Source organism: Tympanuchus pallidicinctus, unplaced genomic scaffold (assembly GCF_026119805.1).
Source record: "Tympanuchus pallidicinctus isolate F22 unplaced genomic scaffold, pur_lepc_1.0 scaffold1, whole genome shotgun sequence".
Lineage (NCBI taxonomy): Eukaryota > Metazoa > Chordata > Aves > Galliformes > Phasianidae > Tympanuchus > Tympanuchus pallidicinctus.
This window is the reverse complement of record NW_026294618.1, coordinates 97824873-97846844: the sequence shown is the minus strand read 5'-3', so window position 1 is coordinate 97846844 and position 21972 is coordinate 97824873. Positions and strand designations below refer to the sequence as shown.

At 37.5% G+C, this 21972-nt stretch overlaps 1 long non-coding RNA gene across 1 annotated transcript in view; it reads right to left on the bottom strand.

Moving 5' to 3' along the window:
* Positions 1 to 209: 209 nt before the first annotated feature.
* Positions 210 to 21972, bottom strand: part of LOC128079208 (uncharacterized) — a 125085-nt gene continuing 103322 nt past the window's right edge. Inside the window, exon 4 of the long non-coding RNA XR_008206028.1 lies at positions 210 to 2206. This is a non-coding gene — a long non-coding RNA (uncharacterized LOC128079208). The remainder of the gene's footprint in view (positions 2207 to 21972) is intronic.

The following is a 21972-nucleotide window of genomic DNA, read 5'->3' as shown; positions in this document are numbered from 1 at the left end:
GAAAGCAAAAGGCTTTGGGCTATGTAAATCTGCACAAGGATACTCAGACAGCAGAGGCAATGGTCCCCGGTGCTCAGGCAGTTTAAGGAAAATTGAAAATAAATAAGCTGGTAAAATAAAAAATTGTTTAATTTATGGATTGTCATTACCATTTCATGCTAAACGAGAAACACAATGAGCTCACAGGTGAGATGCTGCCATTTGTCAAAAACAGGTCATATGAAAACCATTATTTTACTGTCATTCCCTTGGAAGCATTATCAGAAAGAGCCTGCGACACTGGACTTAAGCATCCCTATAACTTGGTTCTGATGGGCTTTTTCCTCTCCATTCATAAAACACCAATGGAAGGCAGTTGAATATGGGTGATATGAAACATGGAAATCTTTCAAGGGAAAAGAAAACACAGAAACAACATTCTTTACAAAATAACAGCACTTTTTCTCAGCACTTCACCAACAAGATCACCAAACAGACATGCTTATTGCACTTTGTTTGCCAGATTAGCAACGGTGAAGTCAATGAAAATCAGCAGCTGAAACAGCTTATAGGAAATTTGAAAATAAAATAGCACATATAAAATGTCATCCCACAGACATCTAGCATTTATGGTACCTCAAACTCAATACTTCCTTCCAGTTTAGCTGGAAGGTGGACTGAGCGCAAAAGATGATAAGCAACAGTGACATGAAGGCTAACACCATGTCACAACAGAAGTACCTCAGCATAATGTGTCAAAATGAGGCATTTGTCCTTGGGAGATCCACAGTGATCTAGTTTTATATAAACACATTTATATATTTCTAGATATTTTTACATACATTTCTACAAACTGCAACGTACACAAATTGACTTTAAATACATACACACTACTGAATAAACATACCACATCTGTAAGCACACCATATGATCTCAATCAAGCATTTCAAACAGCCCAGAGGGATGTGAACATCACTGGAAACTCAAGGAAGTCAAATGCTTTTCTTTCATAACCCTTTAGAAAACATAAAGCATGGGCACATTATGTAACAAATGTTAATCCACGTGAAATCTAAAAAGTCTGCTTTTGCCATCTCTGATAGAGTTTTTCAGCAGAAGTTGTGGAAGAGGCCCTTGGCATGTAACCCCTTTTGCAAGCTGGTGGACAGAGGCTGTCATCTCCAGGGCTTGACCAGACTTTGTACCAGTGAGCTCCTCACCTCCAGGTCACACCTATTTGCATCAGGTCTCTGTCACAGTTAGTTTGTTTCTACATCCCCTCTGGCTGCAGAACACTCTTCTCTCTGAATTTCTGACTCTACAAACTGCCGGGATTACATTTAAAGGGTAGTTAACAGGCTTTTTGTTAAAAGTGTTGCTATCACTTGCATTTATAGTTTAATCCATCAACAGACTCCTGTTTCTACCTTCTCATTTTATAGTTAGCATCTTGCCATGGAAAAGAGATCACAGCTAAAGCAATGAGTTTTGTAACAACAAATCAAAAACAGTACTAAAGGAAAACAATCAAACCATGCATGTGATTCATTATGCGTGTTTCACTAGGACTAGATCATTAGGGCTCAAAGAATTGCAGATATGAAAATATAGTATTTCTTACTGAAACAGTTTCCAAAAGTTCTTCTAAAATCTGAGAAATCTTTGAGGAAACAACATTTAATTAATAGAATTACTAGAGGAAAATATTTCACTTTGTTATGCAGAAGAAATTGTAACTGAAGGATAAACGAAATTGTGGTATCTAGTAAGGAGGTGTCTAACAATATTGGAAGTCAGGTGAAATAATGTACCTAAGAGACTTCAACCACATATTCGAAGTGAGCTCTACAGGACAGTGACGTGTTTCATCATGGCAATTCTTGTGAAAATCAGAAGTAACACACATTCTTATCCATCTTTAGAAAGTATTATCATGTTCTGAGCTCTGTTACTCAATGAAATGCCTGCTACAAGTTATCAGATGAATATAAATCCATCATCACCTTATGTGTCCATACTACAGGCTCTCCTCAAAACCTCTGAGAAACACATTTTCTTCCCTAACTCCAAAACAAATAAAACAGATTTGTATCAGCCAGCTGTAAAATGTTTATGCTTGGTTAAAACTACGTCGTCCTTGAGCACATAAAAAACACAGGAATTGCCATATCTGATCAGCTCAATGATCCATCTCACCCGCTGTCTTGCCTCAAGCTCTTCCCAGTACCTGAAGGGAGCATAATGAAGCTGTTTTTAAAAGGGTGCTTGTTTTCACTGCACCCAGTGTGCCCCATATGCCATTACTTAGAAGCAAATAGGCTCTTCATCTTATCCCAATTACAGACTGGAGAAGATACAGTCATTATTTAGAACCTGCAGAATTTCATGAGTTAAAAAACAGGCTGGTAAAAATTTTGTTTGAATAAAGTAGGCAGATCCTTGGCTGTATTGAGATCATTTGAATTACAGTCAGCTTTGGATATGCTCCAAAACATCAAACTTGGAAACTTCAAAAGCAATTCTTCTTTTCCTTAATTAGGTTTTAAATATAGACAGCCACCTAACAAACTAATAATATTTTAGGGTAAGTTCTTAGGTATATTTTCAACTTAGATTTTACTGTTGGTCTCTGGAAGACAAAAATGTATGAAAATAGTTTTGAAGCAGACAGAAACTTCTAGTGATGAATCCATATCAGGAGATTGCATCTATATGTTGACCTCTTTTTTAACAGAAGAAATATCCTCAGAAGATTTCTTTGCTTTTTAGTAATACCCATTTTGCAATACAAGTCGGACATCAGGTAGGGACACATTCAGATTTCATGCATGACGTGACTATGAAGATTAAATTGTCGCTTTGAGAATATTAAGAAAAAGTCAAACCATGCATATATTTAGAAGTTTTTTATATTTGGACATCTCACATGAATTTCAGCTTTCAGAATGACAGAAGCATGCATTTCTTGGGCCATATAAGAAAGCACAAAATAATCTAAAGATTTTTTAATAATTTCAAGAATCTTGCTAACTCTTGAGTCAACTTAGAGGTTGCAACTTGCATGTATAAGACTAGGATAAAGCACCTCTCAAAATTCAGAAATCTGTCACTTCTCTTCCCCCTTCTCTTGTCCCATTCCCAAGGAAAAGCAAATGCAAGATGTTTGAAAAGGAGAGCTGGAGCTTCCTCCTGCCCATCTCTAGCTCTAATAAGGGCTTCTAGACCCTAGACTGTAGACGAAAAACAGACAGAAATCCTGAACTGAATCTAATGCCTCCCATAAACAGGTAAAAATAGATCCAAAAGCTATGTACTCAGTAGCCTTTTTAAAACTTAAAATCCTAAAATCTAAATGGCAAAGTAGTTATTCAAGCTTAAAAAAGCTGGTAAAGACAATTTCAGAAGAGAAGCTATGCTGAACAGTACTAGTTTACATGAGTTACTTGCTACTGGTGGTTTGCAGACACTTTCCCACATCTCCATCAATATGAGGCAGAGGCACGCCTTGCCCCACCACAATTCAGACCAGGCCCCACAACAGTACCAAGGCCACTGCAATCATCATTGCTTCTTAAGCCTTCCTGACCACCTGTGGGAGCTTGCTGTACATTTTGTGAGCATATACTGCATAGTGAATGGGCATCTACCAGAATCACAATTAAACTATCAAACTTAAAAAAGACTACAAACTTATCTAGCTTGGAATACAAAGATTTTTCCTATCCAAGCTGCATCCTGAGGTACTGAACTATCTCAGTAGGATGTCTGGGTTCTTTATTATTGTAATTTGCTAGCTCTCAGAGAAGAAAAATCTACAATACATTCTGTACTAAATCGTATAAGTGAAACTGATTCTATATTGATGAAATAAATTATGATCTGCATACATGGAAAGAGGGAGATGCAAGAATAACCTGTAATTTTCTTAATTGCCAACTGAAGGGAGTTAGAGAAATAGTTGATTTCTGTATTAGAGCAAGTGGTATGAATCTTACAAATAAATGAATACGTTCTGCCAAGATTAAGGGAAAAAAAAGAAAAAGCACAGTTTCAGATCTTAAAGTAGAAGAATGTTGTTGTTTTTTTTTTAATCTGTAAATCAGTTTTATTATATATATATATATATATACGTTATATTATTTAAACACTTCAGACTCCACATAAAAACATATAATCACAGAATGGCTTAGGTTGGAAAGGACCTCAAAGATCATCTAGTTCCAACCCTCTGTCACAGGCACAGTTGTCAGGGAACCAGATCAAGCACTAGATCAGGTTGCCCCATCCAACCCAACCTTGAATGCCTCCAGAGACAGGGCATCCACCTCTGCCTGGGCAGTTTGTTTCAGTGTCTCACCACCCTCTCTGGGTAAAACTTCCTCCTACAAAGTCTAAATCTCCCTTCCTTTAGTTAAAAACCATTCCCCCTTGTCCTATCAGTATCTATCCATGTAAAAAAATCATTTCCCTTTTGTTTATAATCTCTCTTTAAATAATACAAGGTTTCTCTGGAGCCTTCTCTTCTCCAGACTGAACAAGCCCAGCTCCACCAGTCTGTCTCCATAAGAGATGCACTCCAGCCCTCTGGGGGCAGCCTTGTAGCCTCTTTTGGACCACCTTCAACAGCTCCACAAGAATAAATGCATTTAAGACCTGTAGAAATTTTCAGGAATGGTCTACATTAACAACATGTACATTTCACCTTCCTTCAGTACTAAGTCTGCTTCCAGTACCTGGAGTTTTGATTCTAGTTTATTTTTTTAGGAAAGTGTTGAAGTAAATATTTAATCAAGCCAGTGAAAGAGATAATCTGTCATGAATACACTTCTGGAAGACAGAAGGAGATTGACAATGCATCAGTACTGACAGCAGAATTTAAATTTTCCTCTTCAGAAAGAATTTAGTACATATATCACCTTCCATACACTACAGACATTTCTTTTCACAGAGTGGCAACCCTCATCCAGAAGGAAAGGCAGTAGGAGAATCTTGTCCCCAGACTAACTCTGACCTACCAATTTAAAGATTAGACTCAGACCTAACAACTTAAAGATTTAAAATGCACAGCATCTTGAACAGAAGCAAGCAGCAGATGGGAAACCATTATGAATCATAAGTGCAGCAAACCATTGCAACTGCCAGAAGGAGGTAAGCAACCATAACAACAACCTAATTTGTTTTCCATATATCTAGCTTTAACGGTAAGCTGAGTCAAGAAAAACAGACAAATCCAAAAGAATGGAAATATTTAAGAATAATATCTTTAGGACAGCTTATACCTTGAAGGAAGAAGCTCAGATTTTGAAAGGAGTGAATAATGCTTTTTTTCTTTACAAAAGGGTTTTCACACTGACAAGGAAATAGTAAGTAAATAGCAGAAATAACAGAAAATTCCAAATGATAGCATAATAATAGAAACAATATGAATCAATAATAGAAAATCTCAAACCCATAGGCAAATCAATGGTAAAACTCAATACAATGAGCAGCTGACCAAAAGGAACTTCTCTTCTGGTGTAGATTTAACAGTTACTGAAAACCAGAAAAACAAACTTATTTCTTACAAATGGCCTAGCACTGTTTAAAAAAAAAAAAAGTACAGTGTATGTACTGTTTGGTGACTCAGTTTTACCTAGAAGAGCCTAAAGTCATCTTTAACCAGTTTGCCTAGACTCTATTTGAAATTGAGGAAGAATCCCAAAAGTAGCACAAATTTATTTACTTTTTTTAATTTATTTTCAGTTTTTTTTATTTCATAGCATTAAAAGAGCTTTCTTCTCTAATTTAGTCACGGGGTGTCCTGGCCATAACTATGATCAATAGATTTATATGATATCTGTTGTGATTTCTGGAAAGGGCTTGAACTATTTTAAAGACTACTGATTCATCATCATTTACTTTACTAACACCCATTAAAAGTAATTTTACCCTAATTTACATTCCATTATAGCGTCAATAAAATGCATAGTGTATAGTGTCTAAATTGGGAGAGAGACTGATTTTATGATATCTATTATTTGAAATTTAATGTAAAGGACAAGAAATACATTCTCATATATTTGCTCAGAGACAACTGAAATCAGTTGTTCATACAACACTCCTCTGTACTCTGTGGTCTCAAAGACATACCTATCTTCAGGGAGTTATATCCAACTTGCATTTCACAGACTGAATTATTTATTGTGATTTAATATGATGTATTCTGTACCTAATAAACCATTTAATTCAAATAATTATTAGATTATTCAACTAAAATCGAAGTGGGTAACAGTGTATGGATTCCTTCACTGAACACATCCTCTTTGTAACAGTTTTCCAGAGCAATGTCATTTGAAGTAATCACTTCTCAGTGTAATAGCTAAGTAACCATAAATTATTAAAAACTACATTAAGTGAGTAAACATGACACAAAATGATCTGCACTGAAAGGGCAGGTATTATTTTCAAGGATGAAAAGGCAAGAATACTGTCTCCTTCAGCAAGTTGGTCAGGTAGATCAATCACCAGTGGGCTACGCAGCACCCATCTTTGAAACAAAAAACAACTAAAATTATATGCAATATATAAAAAATAATTCCAAAATTAGCTTACAGACTCTGTGAAAAGAGTAAAGAAGACCAAAGAAAGACCTGAGCTAGTAACTTTTCTCTCCCTTATAGTTATTCTAGCAGTAGGTAACAATAGGTTCCAAAAATGAATAGAGATCACAGTCTAGTAGCAGCTACTTATAGCAAGATGAGGGTGCTTGTCATACTCCATGGTTTAGTCCTGAAAGTGCTTTGTTCTCTAAAGTGTTAAAAACCAGCAGCATCATCAGGTGCTACTTCTGAAAATTTTTGTTAAGAACAAGACTTTAACTTCAGAAATAAATAACTATGAACACACAGAAGGAACCTATCAAAGTTTTCCTAAGAAACTGCTGCTTGCAAAATATTTTTCCCTCTATTTTAAAGTTCCTCAGACTTTGTTATGGTTGATATCTCTCCTTTAACACTCAATTTTGACCCTCTTGTTGGCCTTAGCTTTGAATTTAATTCCCTGTGGCTGCCAAATCCCAGCTGTGATATCAGTTAGGAGGAAGCTGTATCAAGGATAATGCAGAACCACAGCACTGTAACTTCTTGGAGATGTTTGTGATAAAAATGAATGCCAAGTATGCCAAGGAACCACTGTACTCCTAAATACTCAGAAAACTTTTAGTTAGCATTACAGAACTAAACAAAAAGTTTATTTCAAAATAACTGACTTATGGTCATACATGTCCAGAGACTAAAAACACATTGTGATGCTTTCTTATTTAAGCAGACTGTGACAAATCCAAGAGTGGGTGATTAGAGCTCACATATACACGACATCTAGAGCAGAGAACAGGTTTGGAAGTAGACTATTAATTGATCATGTGGTAAACTAGTGTTTGCATGAAATAAATCCAGAATTGTGATCCACATCTAAGACACCTTCCCCTTCCCTAAGAAGAGAATACGGCTAGAGAAAGAACGCCCCCAGGCAAACACACTATTGCCTGAACTAATAGATATAGCTCTGGACTAAAATCAGGCTTTCAAAATAAAAGCTGTAAGGTTGAGTCACTGAGCAAAGTCACACACTTTTAGGCCAGAAGAGATCATCAGTCTGGTCTGACATTTGATATCATAGAGATACAGTAGTTTACACACTACTGAAAGGTTTCCCTTCCCTTGATTCTGCAGGACAAGAAATAACCTTTCTGGTATGCCTGTCACTGTTTGGCTATTAAAGACAAAAATTGGCTTTCTCTAGCTCATGGCAGCTACTGCCAACTTATAGTTGTTGCAGGAATAGAGATTTGTGCATTTACTTGACAGTAGTTGAACATTTGTGCACTTACTTGACACATCAAAATTTAGAAACACTCTTACAGGCTTTAGAAAGAAAGAGAACTTAGAAATATTTTCAGTACATCCTGTAGAAGCTCACTCCCATAAACAACACAGTCCAGAGTTAGTCAAGACAACCTTAAACTCTCCCCTCTATGAATCCATCTGTCCTTTCCCCTGCGGTCTTCTTCCTGTCTGGCACCAGATTTAATAAATCTCAAAATTCCAAGTACAAATACTACAGCAGAAGAGATAAATGAAAAAACAATGGCATCAAAAATGACTCCAGCAAGATACAAATTATAAGAACATAGATAAAAAAAGAAGAGAAATACAGTTATTTTGGGTGCTGACCAACAAAGGTCAGTATCATTATACCAAAGACTAATTAGGCGTACTAGAACCTTGGTTACAGGCTATCCTTCTAGAATGGAGAAATAGAGTGGAGGAAAAGCTAAGTGGCAATGGAAGAGTTCAGAAATTCCTGATTGTGATAGCTCATCCATTTTTTTTGTGGTGTCTTATTACAGGCAGGAAAGTCTCATAACTTTTGAATGGTGCAACACGTTAATCATCTAATATGTAGGTGAATACTTGAGGCTTTCTTGGATCAAAGCATTTTTACATCTCTTTAAACCAATAAAAATATATGGTAATTTCTTAGTTAAGTATAAGGTTGTACTAGAATGCCAAATTAGCACTAAAAAATTAATCAATGCTTCTGTGAACAATAACTAGGATGAAACTCTTCACATAAAAACTACACATTTGGTAGCAAAAAGAGAGTCTTACCTAGGAATTCTCACTAATAAAACAGCACGTGACAATTCAGACTGCTTTAAATACTATTAAACAAAAAAACCCACCATGCTCAGAGAAAGAAATTAGATGACAGGGAAACAACAGACTAGGGGATCAGCTCTGTGTATATATCTCATTCTCATGCTGATTTGTTATCACTTTTGTCAAGTAGCTTATTATGTATGCTCCAATTTCCGCATAAAAACATCCATCAATTTATTTCTGTTTAAAATGTTACTTAAGATATCAAATTGACCTTCTGAGTTGATAGAAAGAAAGCATAGTGCTGTAAATCAGATAATCACATTTAATTTCAACGACAGTGTCGTACCTTTGCTCTGCTACTTATTCACTAGTGAATTGTGGGAAAGTAACTTTTATGTCACATTTCCCTACACAGAGTAAGGAGTACTAAAACATAAATGTCTCTAACCAGTTATTCCTACCTGGATCTTCGGCCACCACAGCCTGTTACTGCAGTGTTTCAAGTGCACATTATTTTCTGCTTGAGGGATGATAACAATGGCATGATATATGGAGAATCCATGTAAATAATTAATTGTGCCATTTACTCTGCTGATATGGCTTATGCTGAGAAGGGAGGAGATGGATTCACTAATAGTTTTCTATTCTTGCATTTCAAGAGTAGCACCCTGCGATCATCTGAGTACTTGATATGAACTGCAGTATAAATACAACTGAGGAGCAGCCATTAATGTTAAGATGGATAAGATGGAAAATCATAGCTACCCAAGACAAACAGGTTATCCATGTTTCTCTTCACTATTCAAACAAAAAGTTAACCTTGCCTTTAGAGTGTATCTTTTCAGGAAAAGTTTTTTCCCACATCTTCCAATGATATTGATCTAATTTATATCCTTTCATGTCCCAGTGCAAGTAAAACAGAAGCAATGTTCACGCAAGCTTATAACAGCAGGTTCAAAATCACAGTATTTGCCATGCCTCTTCTATTATGCAGGCAAGAGAAATACATTATGACAGAGACCCAAAAGATTCATGTAAAAGTATATTATTTTAGCCATAAAGTGATTACTTGTTATTCATAAAAAGATTTAAATTTAAAATTATATTTGCTATAATAAGAAGAAAATAAGACTGGGGTTTTCGGAACTTTTCTCCATTATGGGAAGGCAGTCTTACAGATTAAATCTGCTGCTGACAAAGACAGAATTTGACCTAAGAATGTCTGATGCCAGCTGGGAGAACTGCATGTACCCATACATGAGAACTGTCAACACTGCTTACATTGATAAGGTCAGACAGATTTCATAGCTGTTTGTGTTGAGTGGTTTGTTGTTGGTTTTGTTGATTTTTTAAAACCATCTTTGCATTTTGAAAGCTAATCTAAACAGAACAAGAGCAATTTTAGGAAATCGTTGATCTGCTTGAGTGTAGGCCAGATGCACAGAGAGATCTGGATAGGGTGGACTAACGAGCCATGTTCAATCACATGAATTCAGTAAGGCCAAAATCTGATTGCTGCCCTTGGTTTGTAACAACCCCAGGAGCTGGGGGAAGAGGGGTTGGAAAGCTGCCCAGCAGAAAAGGACCTAGAGGTGCTGGCACACTTAGGGCGTAGCTTAATGATAGACTTAGTAATGTTACATTGATGGTTGGACTTGATGACCTGAACGGTCTTTTCCAACCTAAATTATTTCAGATTCTCTGATTTTGTCTTCAATACTAATTCCATTTAGTATCTTCATAACAAATCAGCCTAACTGTAAGGCAGAACAAAATCAGATATTCCTAAAAGCTTATTTTTCTATTCAAATCACAAGTTGTTCCTGCGCTCTCCTAGAAACTTTTTTTCTGGAAAGAAATTGAAAAATCTCATAGCAGTATTATTCAAAATCACTATTCTTAGTCCAAAAAATTTTAAAACAAGATCTATAACAATCAACATTACACAGATGAATTAAATTCTTCCCCCTACACCCCCTACATTCAGTCTCCTCCATGTAAAAATCTGCTGTCCTCACTGTGCAGAGAAAGGACTATAATGTCCTCTGAAAATGCTTGATGCCTAAATCATGTTGAACAACAATAAGTCCTGAAAAAGCCAGACATTCAGCTTGCTTGCTTTCAGTTGAAATTATGCTCCCAGCTGCTTGGGAGGCATTTGAGAAACCTGACTATATTAGGTGGCTATCCTTGTGAAAAAAATGAGATATATGCAGACTGGTTGAGATCTGGATAGATGAGTCTAAGTTTGTTCCATTAACCATTTCCTTTCCATCATTGCTTAAAAATGAGAGCTATTATATTTTTTATCATAGAAATGGAGTTAGCATCCCAATACAGACTGCTTACTTACAATATGGAATTCAATAGACAAAGTGTTCTTTCCTATAAAAATGCACAAATCTTTCTTCAGATAAAGTGCTATAATTAAATGCACACAGCTCTAAAAACATTTATGAGCATGGCAAAGTAAAGCACCAGCATCACTAACCTCCAGGAAAAGTATGAGATAGCAGCTCTGTGCACATTAAGAGTATATGGTCTAGAAACCATGTGGAAAGAGCAGGTGTAGTCAAAAGCAGAGAGGTAAAAAAGCATAATGAAATGTGTGTCATTGTACCTTTGATCTGTCTATAAAAGCAGTTCAATCAGAATACCATTACTGACTTAATACTGCCTTTCAGACAACCACCACAGGTTTGCAGTTCCACTGAGGCAAGAACAACATGAGTTTCTGATAGCACTTGAATTTACTAGCATGATTGCTGAATGCTCTGCCCTGCAGAACACATGATATTCAAAGAGGTTTTACTCAGGCAGAAGTACAGACCTCCAATGTTGAGGCTACCACAGAAATATCTCCTGCACATGAAGGGCATTGACAGATTACCTCCAGTAAGATCTCGCAGCCATCTGGAGACAGCCTCAACAGTCTCAAAAGTAAAGTGGAAGTAAGAAAACAAAAGTTTTGTTTATTTTGACACAAGAGGAAAAAACATAAGAGCTGGATTCACAGACTTCAACAGTCTTAAGAAAAATAACAACAAAAAACTCCCACTCAAACATCCAAGAATACTGTGACTAGATGACCCAAATCTTCTGTATACAGAGAGTACCAGAAAAAGTGGTTATATGTGATGCTTGCAAAAACTACAGGTTTTATAAACAGAGCTCAGCACAACAAACTACTTTTCCCCACCCCCAAAATTCTGAAATTGTTTCTAACTACAGAATCGCAGATTGGCTGAGATTTGAATGCAAATCATCTTGCTTAGCCTTGCTCAAGCAGGGCCACCTACTGCCTCTTGTGCCACATCCAGATTGCTTTTGAGTATCTCCAAGGAGGGATACTCCACAATCTCCCTAGGTAACCTACTCCATCACTCAGTCACCCACACAGGAAAAACGTGTTCATCTGCAACACACATTTTTCAGTTTGTGCCCATTGCCTCTTATCCTGTCACTGGATACCACAGCAAAGAACCTGGCTTCAACCTCTTTGCAGACTCTACATTAATGCAATTCCTCCAAAGCTTTCTCTTTTCCAGGCTGAATAGCCCAGCACTCAGCCTTTCCTCATTGGAGAAGTGTTCAAGTCCCTTAATCATTTTCATGGTCATTTTTTGGGCTCTCTCCAGTATGTTCATGTCTCTTTTGTCCACTAGGACCCCAGGTCCTTTTATGCCTTCCAGGTAGGTGGCCCCCAGCATGTCCTTGTGCATGAAGTTGTTCTTCCTCGTTGCAGGATTTTGCACTTCTGTTTGCTGAACACTCTGAGATTGCCCTCATCCCATTACTCCAGACTGTCAAGGTTCCTCTAGATGGAGGAACCATCCACTTCTCACATTTTTGTGTCGTCTAAATCTTCCTTACAGTCTGGTAAGAAGTAGAGACTAGTCTTTTTTCATAACTGTATGAATAGTCATTTCTCAACTTCCATGATTCTTGATTCAAGAGAACTCACGCAAGACCTGATCTATAATCCCTCTTAAGGGCTGGTCCTACTTAAGAAGACATTAATTTACAGGTCTTCCCTTTTTATCCCAGAGGGGGAGGATTTCTTTGAAAGTTTTTACTTTGCCATTTCTACAAGCCATGCTATTCTAAACTGATTCAGATACTCCTTTACTTCTTCCTTTGGCTATTGCAATATCTGCTCCTTTGTCCATGTTTCTTACTTTTCTTGTAACTCTATATTCTAATTATATATTATTACATTACATTTAATTCTAATTAAATCAAATATGATAAGAGAAATATGACCATATCTCCTCAAATGCTGGTAAGTATTTTCAAAATACAGATTGTTATTTCTGCTCCTGCCTTTCATTATCACAGACAACCTCCATGTATTATTTTTGGCCTCAGACTATTCTCCAAAACTCATGCACTGTTTTTACAGAAATTCTTTTCCCATCATTGTGTTTTCATGTACCATGACACAGTTAAGACCATTATCATTAAAGTGTCTCAACTTCTTTCCTATCACTGAACCTTAGTGGAAGAGAGATAGGTAAATTTCTATTTTACTTCTGGATATATTATCATTATCAACACCACTTTTCTCTCTTCTCCCAATCTCTACCACATACCATTTGATGAGCTTTGTTTCTGATGCAAAGAAAGACGGCTTGTGCAGAAAATAATCACTTATAAAAATCATCGTTTAGTTTCTATAATAGTTAATAACTGCAAGCTTTTCAATCCTTCCTTCTAGTTTCAGGCAGTTACTTTTCTATTCCATGCGGTTACATCTGTACTGAAAACCTTAAAATTTAACTCAGAAAACACCCATAAGTGACAACAGTAAAGACATGTTGTCAAATTTTCCAGTCAGTTGAAGCCGACCAATACAACTATGATTAAAGGAGATTAAGTATTCTGCCACTGCTGAAGCTTGTTATTAATACCAGGATATTTTATCAGAAACAGTGAACTGCTAAAAATAAAGTCATGAGCAAGTACATAACAAAGCAATGTTTTCAAAGGCATTAAGGGAGTAGTAGTTGTCTCTCCCCTACCTCATTCATGCATATCCTTAAAAACTTCTAACTGAAGTTTAAAATATTCAGCACTTTCATAGGAAAAGTATAACAGTCTCAGGAATCTGATAATTAAGCTCTATTTCAGAAGTTACCCAAGATATTTTACTGCATGTGGCTACGAACATTTTTGGTTCTGCATGGAAGGCATGGCCAAGAAATCTAAGAAACGATGAATTGAACTACTTTACTGCTTAGTCTCCTTCTATCATTTACGCTCAGCAAAGTCCTGTTTACTAGAAGTATGAAACTGCAGAGTTCATTCATTCCTAGTGCAGAGAGCAGGAGAGGATATGTTCCTATAAACAATGTTTTTCCTTTTTCTTTCTTTCTTTCTTTCTTTTTTTTTTTTTTTTTAATGAAAGAGTAAAATAACTTGTTCAGGACTTGCTCAGCAAGTCCTAAAAATGACATGATTTTATAACCAAGACATTTCAAGTTTGGATATGTATTCTGAAGCAGATGGTAAGACCTAGAAGAAGATGAAGAATTGGGACTCAGACACAGCTAAATGTTCTGAAAATGAATGCAGATTATAGTACAAAAAGTACAAAAGGTGGTGGAGATTGATATATCAATCCTATCTATTTTAAAGCGAACTCACGCAAAAAGTACACAAACCTAAGCATAGGACTTCACAGTCACAAAGTATCACTTAAAAGAGCTGTAGATTCTCTTCTTGCTCTTCCATGAATGGGTATCAATTTGTGCTTAAACAAGAGTAATAACTGGTGGGCAAGCTCCTAAGCAGTCTCTTTGAGTTTAACATCTGCTGAAAATTCCTAAAAGTTTGCTCAGGCATCAGCACCAAGACAAAATGCCCCTGATGCTACCTCGACGTTGTTAATGAAAGCTCAAATCTCTTCAATTAATGCAGTTTCAAGTATCTTATTCAGCATTCCTCCAATAATCTACACAAAATCCTACATATTCCAGTTAAATTGCTGATAATTTATAATCGAAAAGCACCATAAATATAGAAATTTTGAGTAACTTAAAGAGAGTAATGATGAGTTTCAACTTGCAATCCCAGAAATGAAAAAAGATACAATTGGAAAGATGCAAGTTTCTGTACTATAAGCAATAAATAGAATTACTGTTAAATTTTGGAAGCTCATTAGTTGTCAACAACATTGAGGAAAATGCAGTGCTGCTACTGTGCCTGACTACACATACAGCTTGGAGGTCTGAAGCTTTTTAAGTCAAAACTGACAAAAAAAAAATTCCAAGCATATTTCCTAAAACAGTACTGTGCATTTATCAGCTTGTCATAACCTTAAAAAACCACAGGCAGCTTGTGTTAAAACATTAGGGAAAATATGTGAGTAGCAGTAACGAGTACTGAGATTCTTCAGTCCGAAAGGCAGTCAATGTAAGGAAAGATTTGGGGCAGAAAACAAGAGTTCTGGTCCTTCCTCAGGTGTGCACCTTCACTACAGAGGAAATGAGTGAATGCTCACTTCGAGGGAGATGCGTTTAAGTACAACCTGAACTTTTCTATCCTTTACTATACTATTCCATACTGTTCTTAACTTAGTCCCAGTGGTTGGGATATGATGGTGTCAAGGGAACTCCTCAGACAGGTCAGGGCAGGGCAGCTGGAGCGAGACCTGGCATCAGGCATCTCGCTGGGAGGGGGATGACAACAGGCTGGCATGGGGACACGCCAATGGGGACCTGGAGCCCTTTTCCCCCTCCACCCCCCCACACATCTCCAGGAATGCTAACAAGTTTTCATAATCTAAACACTCCCCAATGATCTTCAACAATCTCCTCATGGCACCATCAGGAGAAACAAAAGGCCTTTTGTAAACATACACTTAAACAAGGCACGTCTTTTCCTCAACACAAGTGAAGAGAGTGTGGTGTGATTCAAAACTACATTTTTAGCACAACATGAAGCTGATGTGTACTAAACTTAGAAAGCAATTTGCTGTGATTTTTTCATACCACAAGTAGATTTAGATTTTTAGCCTTTGTTTGGTAGGTAAACGCATCCCACGCATTACATTAAGACGAGAATAAGAGACATCGGCAGTAAAGCAAGGAAATAAGTGTTGTTATTGGACCTGAACGTACGTAATTTAAATTATCTGAAAATCACTTATGTTAAAGAGAAAATGTCACTTGTCATTTCTGCTTCCTACTGTGGTGGTTTCACCCCGATGTGCAGCTCAACTCCACCATGCTGCTTTCTCAATTCCCCCTTCTCAGAACCACGGGGGGAGAAAATACAAGGAAATGTTTTGGCTGATGGGTAAAGATGAGGATGGGGAAGACATTCACCAGTTACCATCACAAGCAAAACAGACACAGCATAAGGGAGATTAATGTAATTTGTTACTAATAGACTAGAGCAGAGAGAAACTAAAAGTAGACCTAAACAATATCTCATCACTCACCTTCTTCCTCCTCTCCCTGAGCAGTGCAGAAAGACAGAGAATGAGGCTGCAGTCAGTGCTCCTCCGTGACCAATCTCTGCCCCTGCTCCACATGAGCTTTGTCCCATGGGATGCTGTCCTTCCTGCACGGATGCCATGTGGGCAGCTCTCCCAGCACTGCTCAGCACAGCTCTGTGCCACTGCCCACCTTGCAGGTCTGCTCCGCTACAGCCCTGTGGGCAGCAGCATCCCCTGCCCTCCTGCCTCACCACAGGCTGCAGCTCCAGCCCGGGCTGCTCCTGCTGGGGATCAGGCATCATCTGCTGCTGCATGTGGAGATCTGGTGCCCGTGGGCTGCAGGATAGCCTGCTCCTCTATGGAGCGAGCTGCTCCAGTCCTTCTGCACTGACCTTACTGGCTGCAGGGCTGCTCCTCTCCCACTCCTCTGTCCTCTTTCCCTCCCTTCAGTCTGCCCACCGGAGCTGCTCCTCTTGGACACGGTGCAGTGCTGGGCTCTGCTCGCACAGGTCCCCACCACCTAAACCTTGTCTTGTAAGCACAACATATCTACCACACCAGTTACCCACCAGTAAGAATTGATGTCCTATTTGCAGGAGACATGACTTGGTTTCTACTAGAACATTTCAGTGAATCATCAAAAATCCCCACAGTAGCTGCTTGCTGTTTTCCAGCAGATTTCTTTCAGGCAAATACTCTCTCCACAAGAAAGGTCCCCCGCTTCCATGAACTCTATATTAGATTTCAGCATTGTTGTTTGCGCTGCCCTCAAAAATAAATCCTTCAAAGCCTTTTCAGTCTTCATCTCCCTATTCCTCTCCTGATTGTCTCTCTGCTCCCTCTCGTAGTCTCTCCTTTGATGAATCAGTTTTCTATTGTAAATCTGATTATTTCTGCAGTGTAGCACAGACATTGCCAACCTGACTTTAAACAAACTAACTCACATAGTCAATCATACCATAACAACACTGGGCTCTGCTCAGGCTGATTTTGTTCTCTTCATATCATGTTTTCATACTTGCCATACTTAGGATTTTGCATTTAAAGAAAGTTCATTAAAATTTCTTAAGCAATACAATATTATTTTTCTTTCCCCCTCAAAGGACTCTTGGGATGTAAAGGGGCATTATAAGTGTAAAGTGTTTAGTTCAGCCTGGTTATAGCATAGACGCAAAACTGCAGTTCCTGCTATGTTATTGTACATGGACTCTTTCCACAGCAGTAGTGTTTCTCCCATCCTCTCTGAAGAAGTTTAGGAACATTTCTTACTGCCAGTTTAAATCTACATTTAAAATTATTTGGAACAAAGTCTCAGGCCTCAGTTTTTCAGCTTCAGACTAATTCTGTCTGTATTAATGAACTCTATAACCGCTATGTGTAACATAGCTTTCAAACCTGTATACTTCTAAAAATTATTTAAATCATGTATTAAATTTACAGAAATGTTCCATGGATTCTGCTTGCATGTACCAGAAAATACTCTTTGCTAAAATTACTTAAGCTGTATTTCTTACTTAACAAGATACTCTAAAAGTCAAATATTCGCGGACAATCATTGATTTTTTTTAATTAGGAGATTCTGCTTCTCAAAAACAAACCTGGGGGTGTAAAAACGACACATTTTTATCCAACGCACAGTCTTATAAGGAAGACTGATTCACAGCTCTTATTTCTGTCATTAGGTTCTCCTTCCAACACTTACTAGAGCCTGTAGGGATACAGGAATGACCAAGGTCCAAGATAGTTCATGATAGACAGAACATAGATCTCTTTGCTTTATACAGTGACTTTGGTCCACTTATTTCTGGTGATAAGTAGGAGGGGGAAAAAATCCTTTAAAAAAACAACAACAAAACAACAACAAAAAAACCCAAATACTAATCACACACACTCCAAAAAGCCACAGAACAAAACAACCTATCTTGATTTTGAAAACATGCTTAGAAGTTAAATGAATATATATATATATTCACATACACACACTCTTTAGTAAGTGTTAATGTGAAATTCAAATGTAAAACATGGCAATTACACACAATTATCGCTTTAGCTGGCCCAAAAATCAAAACTACTCATAAATCATCTTGATTTTAAGATGCAGAAGCTAAATAGTTAATCAAGATCCTTACATAGTATCTCTGAGACACCATTTCTTTTAGAAAAAGAAAGCCATGAACTGCTAAGCAATCAAAGCGTTTTTCCCAAATTTACTACACTCATTATCTTAAGCAAAGTGTTTGATCTCTGCTCACAAATTAGAGTGGCTTTAAAGAAGCTTGATCTCTTATTAAGAGGGCAGTAACTCGGATCCATATTCCTTTCTGTTTTTCTGTAATTTTCAGCAGCTCCGGCTAAAACCTGGCAAAAAATTCACGGAAAACAAAAGAGCTATCTGCAGAAAGCCTAAGTTCCTACAGAATTAGATATTTTTTTGATTGCTACTTGACATTTTAAATTTCCTAGCAAAAACAGGAAAGTGTGAAGTTCTGTTCTTAGTTATACTGCTGAATTTTGGGAGAAATTCAACTGTTTTCAAAGCAATATTCCTGAAATTACATTGGTTCAGAAGCTTGTTATTTGAAATTTTGCTACATTTATTCCTGGTCATCCACATAGCAGAAGATGCTGCTATGTTGAAAAAACCTTCTAAATTGGTATAGAGCTGTATGAAAGATCAGTTGCTGTATCTGAAATTACACACACTTATATGCAAAGGTGAGTATTTGCCAGCCTTTCCACTTTGAGAAGTGAAAAATGTTCTCATGGATCTGTTGTGATGCACAAGGGTTGCTCTAAAAGTAATGCCTCCAATATTATGATGGCAGCCCATGACATCAGAGACAGATGCTGGAGGTATGGCAGTAGATGCTGAACCTTCCCACCAACATCCCAATACTTTTTGCTGCTGTTTAACAAATGGCAGAAGAGAGGCACAATGGCACAATTTGGAAGTGCAGATGGAAGCAAAGATTTATTTCATGCAGAAAAAAAATGGCCCCCACAGACATTCATCAATGCCTGCTGGACATTTCTGGAGACCAAACATGAATGGGAGTGCAGTGAGGCAGTAGGTGGTACATTTCAGCAGAATGGCAACAGTGGTCACCTCTGCTAGTACACATTTGTACAAGCACGGCATGGAGTCTCTTGTTCATCACTGGTGATAAGGCACACCTAGTGGTGGTGACTATGTTGAAAAATGGTGTTTGTAGCTGAAAATTTGCTCTATTAAATAGTTTTATCCTCCTCTTTGTACCTGTTCTTAGAAATTTCCATGAAAATAAATAGGAGGCATTACTTACAGAGTAAGTACACATTCTGTCATGGTTGTATATCTTCTATACTCTCCATAGTTTCTGACTATTCCTTTGAACAACCTGTGCTGGTCAGGTACACTCTGCATATGATATTTCAATAATATTTTTCTTGACTTTCCTATTAATCGAGAGATTGCAGTGGTGAATCTATGAAAGTCAGAAGCAAGAAAAATAGCAGAACAAGACAGGTACAACTGTACTTCAGAATTATCACTGAGTATGAAGCATTCTCCTCAAATTCTTCAAAGTCATATTAAATTTTTCTTCTATGTACAGCTCTGTCTTGCAACTATAAAGAAAAGTGTACTGCCGTAAGAGGTTACGAACTTTTGCACTTAAATGAGTTAATAGCCTTCAAAATCCCTACTCACTACTACATAAAACTCAGAGTTTAAGAACACTACAGTGAAAGCATTCAAAGTGGAGAAACAGAGCTAAGTTTTAATTAAACCAACGGATCTAATGATACCTATCCAAGGTCAAAACCTGGCTCAGTGTGAAGCTAGGTTTCTTTTTACTTTAGTAAGACAGAGCCCTTAATTCTCCATCTTCTTGCACTGAACATTTTTCTGTATACAAAGTGAGAAAATGTTAACAGTGTTATTTTTGCAGGTAAAAATTTTTTGCAGGTAAAAGATTTTGAGAGGCACCCAGCAATGAGGAACAACATTTAGAGCAAAGGATTCCAAGGGAATTTCTTTGTCAGACTACACTAGAAGCGCGTTGTTTTTTCATGAGTGGCCTTCCAAAGAAATTCACCTTGTATTTTATCACTTCCAGTCCAACCATACAATGCTGTTTAAAACCTGTTGCCAGCTTGTGACATTAAAATGCAAGTTCAATCATTTTTGTTCCAAATATTCTTAAAAGCTCTTGATGAAAATCACTGCAACTCAAAAGAAAAGCGAAACAAAGGCCTTACTTTTAAAAGTGTGTAGGTTTATGAAGGGGAAAAAAATTTTCCTATTATCACTTTACTTATTTATTTCCTCAGGAAAACATCAGGCAGTGAGTCACAGCTTCTAGGTTTAGGCATGTGCTTAATACTGCGTAAGTACTGACAAAGTGCTCTGTAGTGCTGCCGTCACAATTCTGTTTCATGATTCTGGCTTTAGCAGCATCCTCCACACAGAACAGAGCCATTTTGTCTTGCTTTCCTCAGCTTTGGGAGGGTAGCTTTTCTCTTGGTACGCAAGGTTTTCACCTAATGAAAACATCAGAACCCTGCTCACAGAGCATAGCAAGCACGTCCTGTTCTCTCCCCCTTCTTCCAACACACAGTCTCACTAAATAGACAATAAAATCTCAATCATTTGCTAGCATTCACGAATGCGTTGTTTTTTCACTTATCCACTGATTTCAACAATGCTTTTGACAAACTTCACTTAAAAGGGACCTGCACTGGGAGCTATTATGATTGATCAGCCTCAAACCCATTTCTGTCTGGGACTAAATGGCCATAGCTACAGGCTTTAGGTCATGGCAGGGCTGACCTTTGTGAGCTGCAGAAGAAATGTTTTCCTGCTTGTAGAAGCATGGGCTAAGAAGCCAGTCTAAATATATGATGGAAGTAGGAGGCAGAAATAAGAAAGGCTTCTTGAGGACAGACGTTATTGGAGTAGCAAGCGTGATATTTGAGAATAAGAAAAATGCCCAATGGCTCTCTCTCTCTTGTATTCAGAAAAACAGAACATATTTATAAAACAAACACTGAGTTTGCACCAAAAATATTGCATGCTTCTGTTATCAAATTTCCCACCTACACAGAGCGTTCTTGCAACATCTTTTTGACTAACAGTTCAGGTTAGCAGAGTGGTGGTAGGAAATACAGGTTCTGTTGGTATTTACAAACCATCTTCAACATGATAAGATAGTGCTGTCAATAGTACTTAATCAATGCCTTCCTCAATATTAGAAAAGAGATTTCCTAAGCTTATATAAGAAGGCTACCAAAATATAAACACTATTTTCTAAAGTTGTTACCAAATCTGCATTGCTGCATTTGCAAATCAGTGCAGGTTTGCACAGAAATGTTAGCATTTTCACGTGCAAGGATCTTTTATCAGATCACAGCCATAATGTGTCATATTTAGGGAATAAAATGTGCTATTCTTCCAAGTAAAGATGATTTCTGAAATATGAGCAAAGCAAATACGATTCACAGAGGGCACCATGGCAAACGCTGTGCAAAAAGAAAGCAATGATTGGGTGAAGCCTTTAACACTGAATGAAAATATACACTGCACCTGAAAGGTATGATTAAATTCATAGAGTGGTTTGGGGGCTCAGTTCATTTTTTCCTTCAGCCGCATTGGTCTTTTACTTTACTAAATCTGGATATACAGGATGGAAAAAAAAGTCAGAGTGCATTATAAATAAAGAACTAAAGTTAGGAGAGCTGATAAAATATGAATACCATTTCAAGTAGCTTAATGTGTCATAGCTGCATAATAGAAAAGGTAGTGAAGTGCCCTACTCCAAAGGGAGTATGTGCCCCTGCTGCTTAGCAGTAGGTTTGAAAGAGGCTGTAAAGGGAGCACAAGTGGAAAATTCCCCCACTGGCTGCTTTCCAGAGCAGCATTCAGTTTATAAA